Below are 8691 nucleotides of genomic sequence, written 5' to 3'. Positions count from 1 at the left end.
TTATTCTTTTTAATATATAGATATATGTGTGCAATAGTGCTTTATTTTTTATTTTATTTATTTATTTATTTATTTATTTTTCTCTAATTCTTGACATCATAATTCATTTTCTTCAATTTTAATTTTTCAGCATAGTTCATTTTTGCCATTGCTGACCTCTGTTTCTAGATTGTTATCCCATTGTTATATACTAATTGCTCATTGCATCCTATATATAATCTTATATTAGTTCTTTCGTGTCTCGTATGAGCCAATCGATGACTGAAGGTGATTAACTCATATCTCTCTCTCTAGTATTCTTCCTATCAACAGTAATTGGAGTACCTAAGTAAGAAAAAACATTTCTTGACAGCCGAATAGATTCAGAAATTTGTTTATTCATCGGTTATGAGTTATGACATATGTAGAACCATTTCAAATGCACTATTGTTTTGTATGTGTCAATTTACATTTAGCTAAGAAAGCTCCAAAAAGTAAAACTTCCTGATAGTGTGTTGAAGGTATTTGCTTAAATCTCAATTGGAAAATGCAACAAATTCAATCATTTCAAGTATTTTATGTTGGTTTTAACTTGTAACTCAGCTGTTTTGCTGTATTAAATATGCAATTTTTAGTTACACCAGGGTTCTCCATGTCTTTGAACATTGATTTGTGGTATTATCTTTGATATTCAGGCATCGATTTGGTATTGAATTCGGCCTAGATGGGATCGAAATGAAAATGCTTCTGCTCATTTTATGGTTTCGTGACAACTATATAAACTCATTATTTTGGATTCACGTTGTGATGTATGGTCATTCGCATGTTGATGTGTGTTACTCTATTCAGGAGATCTGGTGCATTTTTTCTAGAATTGTTCTGGTTTCCTTGTAGTTAATATACTAGCCTTGTTCAGTTGAAAAGAGGGTACAAATAGTCACACATTACATGATTCTTTGACTTTTCTGCGCCACTTGTTCTTGTGGTTGTTAATGAAAGTACCCACTTTACCATAAAACCCAACAAATTTATTGATTCCAAAGTGGTTGGGTCCATGAGGCTTTGACCAGGAAATGTAATGTTTACCGACGCATATTAATACAATTATTTGAAAACAAATTTTTTTATAATTGAATTTTTATAAAATTAAATTATGCAGAGTGTTTTTTTTTTCTTTTTTTTTCAAATTATTTTTTGAATATAGACAAATATTTCAGAGTTACAAACTAAGATTTTGGACCTATGGGACGCATAATGTTGATACCCACTTTGAATTAGTGAGGGATTTAACTGTAAACCAACATCTATGTTGAATATATAATTATGTATCAGTTTTTTCTATTATTAATATTATTTTTTTCAGGACTACTCTTTTCTCAAGTTTGATACCTCATGATTCATCTCTATTATATATATATATATAGAGAGAGAGAGAGAGAATTGAAGCAGTGTGCCTCTTCGTTCGCATTTCTTTTCATGTAAAACTTTTATTTGTTAAATCATATAGTAATTGAAAACTTCAGTTGAAATGGAGAGATGAACTCATCAATTGGGTGGGGAGCTTCATCACAAAGGAAAAGACACAAATTTTTTAAAATTTGTTAGGAGTTTGGTTAGTGTGAAAGAGAAAATTTTTAAGAAGTAAATTTCTCATAATTGTTTAATTTTTCTCAAATTGTTTTTCGCAAAAAATACAGAGAAATTTTACTTTCCCGTCAAAGTGGTGCCTTTATATCTTAATTTTCTATTATTCCCATGCCACTTTCTCCACAAACTTCATTAATATGTCAGTTCCCTTCTATTATAAATTGCTTATATAATAATGTAATACTATTTTAATTGTATATAGTTTTATATGTGTGTACAAAATTAAAATTTTATTATATTTTTTTCTTTCTATAATTAATAATGAGGGTACAGTGCATAAAACCCCCTTGAACTTTCTTTTTTTTCTTAAAAAATCCCCTTGAACTATTATTTGAACAATTAACCCCCTAAACTATTTCAATTTTTGCAAAATACACACTCCACCAAACTTTCCGTTGATTCAGCACAGAGATTTCACCTCTGCCACCTCTGCAGGTCACGTGACCAACTCAATTTTTTTTAAAGACACTATTACCCTTCTAACCCATATTTACTGGGTTAACTCGTTTTAAATCCCAATCCATGTTCCCACCTTCCTTTGTCAAACAATTCAAACCCTAATAAATTTCTCTCACACTTCTGCCTCTCTCTCCCTTGGAAGTTGAAGATCCATGTCAAAGGAAATTAGAACACAACAACAACAATACTAGTCCCATAGAAAGATATATGTGTATATATATATATGTATGTATATGAGCTAGAGATAACCATATATATACAAATAACCCTAATAAATTTCTCTCTCACTTCTGCCTTTCTCTCCCTTGGAAGTTGAAGATCCATGTCAATTGAAATTAGAACACAACAAAAACAATACTGGTCCCATAGAAATATATATGTTATATATATATATATATGTATGTATATATATATATGTATGTATATGAGCTAGAGATAACCATATATATACAGAGAGCACTACAGATGGAAATCCATAGTGAATAAACTCAAATTTTGTTTACACTTAATTCTCAACCATTCTCTCTCGTTCGATCCACATTTAGTTGATTAATTCTTTAACTCACTATTTCTATTGTTTAAATTGGAAAAACCCAATTCAGATTCTCTTGAATGGTTCACCCCGCATTCTTTTGTGGAATTGAAGATGATGATTGATAACTATTTTTTAATGTGATGAAACTGTTGCCTATCTTTTAGAGCTGTTTTGCTGACTAATTCAAGAAAGGAAGGAAGAAAGAGAACAGAGCTTCAATGGAGGAAAAAAATATAAAGTGTAGATGTTGAGCTAAAAAAGTTATTTCTCTCTCTACAATACAGAATCAGAGAGAGTTTTTCTGGAACCCAATCAAAGAACTCCGGATGGAACGTGACCGGAAAGGGTCTGGCAAGCCATGGAATAAGAATCCAACATTCAGCTACAAAAGCAGCAAAGATATTGAGATCCAGGAGCTCGACGATGATAAGAATGAAGAAAAATGAGATAGAGACCCATAACCCAACTTTCTGTATATTACCAATTACTCATTCACTCTATTATATCAATCAAACCCATCACCATCCACGACTCTTTGACACCATTTTCTTTTTTAAGTTTGCTATTTTTGTCCCTCCCTATCCATCCAAACCCAATAGATAAATTGTTGGAGAACTCTTGCAGTAAATCATGTGCAAATGAAGGGATTGTATGGCGCTAGAAATCAATATAACCAAACAATTGTGATAAGGTTGAAGATGTCAAGATGAAATTAACCGTGGAGTTTGGAATTAAGAATGAAGATGATTTCAAGGACTGACTTTGGATAAACAACGATGAAGCGCAAGTTAGCAAGGAATGACTCAGTCTATATATATATATATATACATATATAATTCTGTGAGAGTTTCATGCATATAACAACTCTACAGGGAAGGATTGTTTGCCGTGAGAAATAGATATAACAAGCAGTATAGTATATGAACTTATGATGTGATGTCTCTTTTTAATTGGTCAATAAGATTGCCTTGTCACGTCAGCATATTAAGTTGTAAAATGAAAGAACAGCTGCCCTTCACCTTCCGTTAACAATTTTGACGGATTGTCCTAGAATGCAACAATTCTATAGTTGAGGGGATTATTTTTAGTTTAGGGGGTTTTATTGCAATTGGGTCATAGTTAATTTAGTGGGGTTTAATGCACTTAACCCTTAATAATGATTTAGAGTGATATATATATATATATATATATATCTGAATATTTAAGAGCAGAGTGTTAGATGAAAAATTAAGATTAGTGCCTCTACGCATACAATTTACAATTTAATTCGTACATGTACTTTTTTATATATAGACTTCTCTCGACTTTAGGACTTTAGGTAATTAGATGTACCAAACTAATTTAATTTCAAACTAATTTAATTTTAATTCTACATATATTAGATTTATCAGACTAATTTAGTTGAAGCATTGTATTTAGTTTAGACTCAACTTCTTCTTCCTTCCCTTTTTTTTCTCCCTTATATATTAACTTCAATTTTTTTTCTTAAATATTTTTCGGAACAAATTTTTTTATTAATTAATCACATATATAAAATTATTAAATATTAGTTTCATTGTTTCATTTTGAACTTAAAATTTTAATTTTGTTCATAATTCAAAAAATAGAGTAATGTCTCAAAAGAGTATAAAGTAATCTTATAACTAAAAGGGTAGTTTTCGTAACTGCAATCACTTTCTTTTTATTTTCATACTCTCTAAACTCACAAAATAATATTTTATTAAAAAAAATTCTTACTAACCAAATGTATGATGAAAATTCCATCTACGAACCCAAATAAATTTGTGATCTTTTTCATTTTTGGATATATCCCTTATATTTTGGTTTTGTTAACGTATATTTGTTACTATTAATAGTCAATACTTTCCAAAGATGTTCCCCTGGACTAACCACTGCCAAATGCCAACCTGTTCCAGTGCATATTTCACCCTCTCAATATATACAACATATACCTACATACAAATATATATATTTATATATGTAAATGTATTATATGTTACATCATTCTCTTGTGTACTTAACTATGCATGCATAGACCTCGACGACTTGAGGTGAGCACTTGTGGACGGGCCGTTCAATGTAAGAAACAATATTAATTGTAGTGTTTGATGGTGCAGTGTTAAGTCGACAAATCAAAAACAAAACAAAACGGAAAAAACAATTAATAAGTAAATAAATGGAGTAATATACAAGAAGAGAATAAAATTACTTTGGTTTCTCGTACTTGATATATTTATATATATATAATTATTATTTTGCTTTAAAATGATAAATTTTACAAGTATAAAAAAATGCCTCTAGCTACATTTTTGGTGTAGACTTGAAATACAACAAAATAAAGTTTTGCACGTACATAGTCAAGTATGAGACAAACGTGAATAGAGAGACAGAGGAGTTGTTCATCGATGTTTTCCATAGAATAAGCATAAGTGATTCGGAGTTCGAACTAAGATCCAACAAGCATTTTATACTGGAAATGAAAATAATAATCTAGTAAAAAAGATACTAATTGTGCTCTTTAGAAGCTATTCTTTATACTTTTATTCTTCAACCCCTTATTAAGTGGACCAACATTTTCGTGTTCACGTTTAAGACCAAATGCTCCATGTATGAGTAATCATATGATATTTGTTATACAAAACACCAAAAAAGAAAAGATGAAACAAGTGAGAGCTGGTAGGAATCCATGAAACAAGTAAAAGGACCTTTCAAAGACATCTCATGTGCAGCATGTGCTTGGCTTTCTCCCTTTGAGCATTTTCCCTTATGCATCTCCTTTTTATTGGAGAGATAAAGCTTCAAATATCAAAAGATGTGTCCCAGAACAAAACTATAATAAGGGAAGGCATTTTGCTCTCCTCTTGGAGAGCAAGACGTTGATGTTTTATTCGTATTTGTTGCTTGAGAATCCCATTGTATAATCACCTCACACAAGATTTATCTTACAGAATGTTGGTTTGATAAACCAGTCCAATGGCGTGAGCCAACATATATGTTTATTCTTTTTAATATATAGATATATGTGTGCAATAGTGTTTTTTATTTTATTTTTATTTTTATTTTTTTTCATTTTCTTATAATTTTGTTTCTGTTTATTTTCTCTAGTTCTTGACATCATAATTCATTATCTTCAATTTTAAGTTTTCAGCATAGTTCATTTTTGCCATTACTGACCTCTGTGTCTAGATTGTTATCCCATAGTTATATAGTAATTGCTCTTTGCATCCTATATATAATCTTATATTAGTTCTTTCGTGTATGAGCTAATCGATGACTGAAGGTAATTAACTCAGATCTCTCCCTCTAGTATTCTTCTTATCAACAGTAATTGGAGCACCTAAGTAAGAAAAAACATTTCTTGACAGCCGAATAGATTCAGAAATTTGTTTATGCATCGGTTATGAGTTATGACATATGTAGAACCATTTCAAGTGCACTATTGTTTTGTATGTGTCAATTTACATTTAGCTAAGAAAGCTCCAAAAAGTAAAACTTCCTGACAGTGTGTTTAAGGTATTTGTTTAAATCTCAATTGGAAAATGCAACAAATTCAATCCTTTCAAGTATTTTATATTGGTTTTAACTTGTTACTTAGCAGTATTTTTTTTTTTTTTTTTTGAAAGGTAAATAAATTTTATCAAACCAAGAGAAGTACAAGCTGGATAGTTAGCCCAAGCTAACTGTAATACCCCTAATTTTAAAAGGATATTTTTGGTATTTAATTGAGTATTTAAATTGCATTTAATTGGTTTGTTATTTGATTTAATTACTTACTTGAATTAATTTGGATTTGATTAATTATTTGAATTAATTGGCTTATTTGATTTAATTGCATTCTTTGTTTTTGATTTAATTGCATTCTTTTTTATTTAATTAACTTATTGGATTTAGTTACTTGGAATTAATTGTGATATTTGTATTATAAATTGTTAATGATATTTATGTTTTGTTTAGTTCACTGTTTTATTTTGTTTCTTGTAATAATAATATTAGGTTATTAACTAAGTACGTTCATATAGTCGACACTGTTTTACAAGTAGGTTTTGTTGTATGGTCCAACTAGGATTAAGATTAGGGTTCTGTGTTGTATTCACGTCTCTATATAAATAGAAGAAAACATGGTTTACGGTTTAGTAAAATAAACATAAGTTCTGCAAAAAAAATAAAGACTGTGAGATACAGAAGGAAAATAGAGAGAGAACCGGAAAGTGAACTTGGGTGATTCACAAAACAGAATCAAGGATGGAAGTTTGGTGTGTGCTACTGGACTGTAATAGGAGCAGCAAGGGCTGTTTAACACAACGAACGTGGCCGGAGAAGATAGAGGCAACAGTTAGAGATTTTGTATCCAAAGTCTCAAAGGCAAGTGATGTTCTACTCTATCCCTTGAGTCTGTGTTCTGTGCATGCTTAGATAGACTTTAGGGTTTAAACTAAGGCTTAATTACATCTCTTATGCATGTCTAATCTGTGTTTAAATTCATTAAAGTAATCTGCTCTTAGTTGCTTTAAAATTTTAACCTGTAAGCTTGCTGCCGTTGTGTAACAACTTGTGTTTCAATTCAAGTTTTGGTTGTATGTTCTTGTTCTGTGACCAATTTGGAATTTGGATGGACCTTAAAACATGTAATAAAAACTACTACAGAGAACTGGTAATCATCGGAAACGGAGAAGACGAAGATGAAACGAACAGAGGCTGCTAAGAGGAGGGAGAGAAGGCTCCCAACCTCTTAGAGCCGGCTCCCAAAGAGGGGGAGCCAGCTCTAAGAGCCTAGAGCCGGCTCTAAGAGCCTAGAGCCAGCTCTAGATGAAACATAGAGCAGGTTCCCAATTCTGAGAGCTTGCTCTCTCTTAAAACACACAGAAACGAGTTTTTTTAGGGACTGTTTGGCGGAATTGTGTTTTCTAAAACTGTTTAAAGGCTACTGGATCGTGTAGTTCATTGCTCAGGACTTAAGAATATGTTGAGAAACTTGTCTACAATTAGTTATTGGGGACGGAATTAACATAAGGTGAAACACAGAACCGTATGTGAAAAATTGAATAATTAACTTAGGTTGGTTACTGATTTGCAATTTGATTTCTTTGCATGTTCTTAAGTTTTTAATCATGTTTTGCAGCTATGTTATAAGCATATTGTTATTCAATAATGTGTATGCTTAGTTGGAATAAACTGATGCTTAAATCTGTACATAAATGCACCAGTTATGGTACTGTTTGGAGAAGCAAATTGCATAAACTTGTTTTATCAATTTAAGGGACTGAAACTTGGATTCTGAATCTTTCAGTGGAGGCATGGTTTAGTTACACACTTGTTAAACTATACTTACGCTTATTTTGGAATGTGGTTGATAGACAATTATACTATTTTTGTTAACTATGTTAACTGGAGGATAATATGCACCGGTATGGGATGGTGGCGTACTAGGTATGGATTGGTTTAGACACTAAGCCTACCTAATCTGGATTGAGGTTTGGATTAACAATAAAAGTTAATTCCGACTTTTGTTAGTGTCAGTTCAGTAAGTAACTGAATGACATAATTGGATTTCTGGGATGAATTGTTATACAGATATCGAGCCACTATATCAGATGGATGATATTATGTATTAAGAGGACACGAATTTTATATATTTATGTTATGATGCCTTGGTATGAGCTTGAGTCTCATGACCATGGTTAGGATGCGTATATCGCCTAGGATGTATAGCTGGACAGAGGGGTTGTTCCCTGGTAGGTCTAGGTACACATGACTACGTAATGTGTGATTTACATGTATCTCTACTCAGGCTGAGATAGACCTATTGGACTAGTGAGCGTCCTATAGTGTGTAATATATACATATATAGACTACTCTAGATATTGTTGAGTCTATCTAGGATGTATCTGCTTATCGGATTCCTATTTGGGTCGTAGTAGATCAGGACTTGTATGTGGGCCTGACCCACTTTTTTATTTTTTAGGTGCTCGTCAGTTCCAGGGTTAAAGCTTGGTCATGCAGAGCAGATACAGACTTCTATTCCACCGATTACGTAGGACTGCTTACTTATTAACTTTGGATCTTATTTCAGT

This window comes from Cornus florida, unplaced genomic scaffold (genome assembly GCF_030987335.1).
Source record: "Cornus florida cultivar Cherokee Brave unplaced genomic scaffold, ASM3098733v1 CherokeeBrave_3.0.0_Hap2_Chr01, whole genome shotgun sequence".
NCBI lineage: Eukaryota > Viridiplantae > Streptophyta > Magnoliopsida > Cornales > Cornaceae > Cornus > Cornus florida.
The sequence above is the reverse complement of the archived record's forward strand: the minus strand, read 5'-3'. Positions refer to the sequence as shown.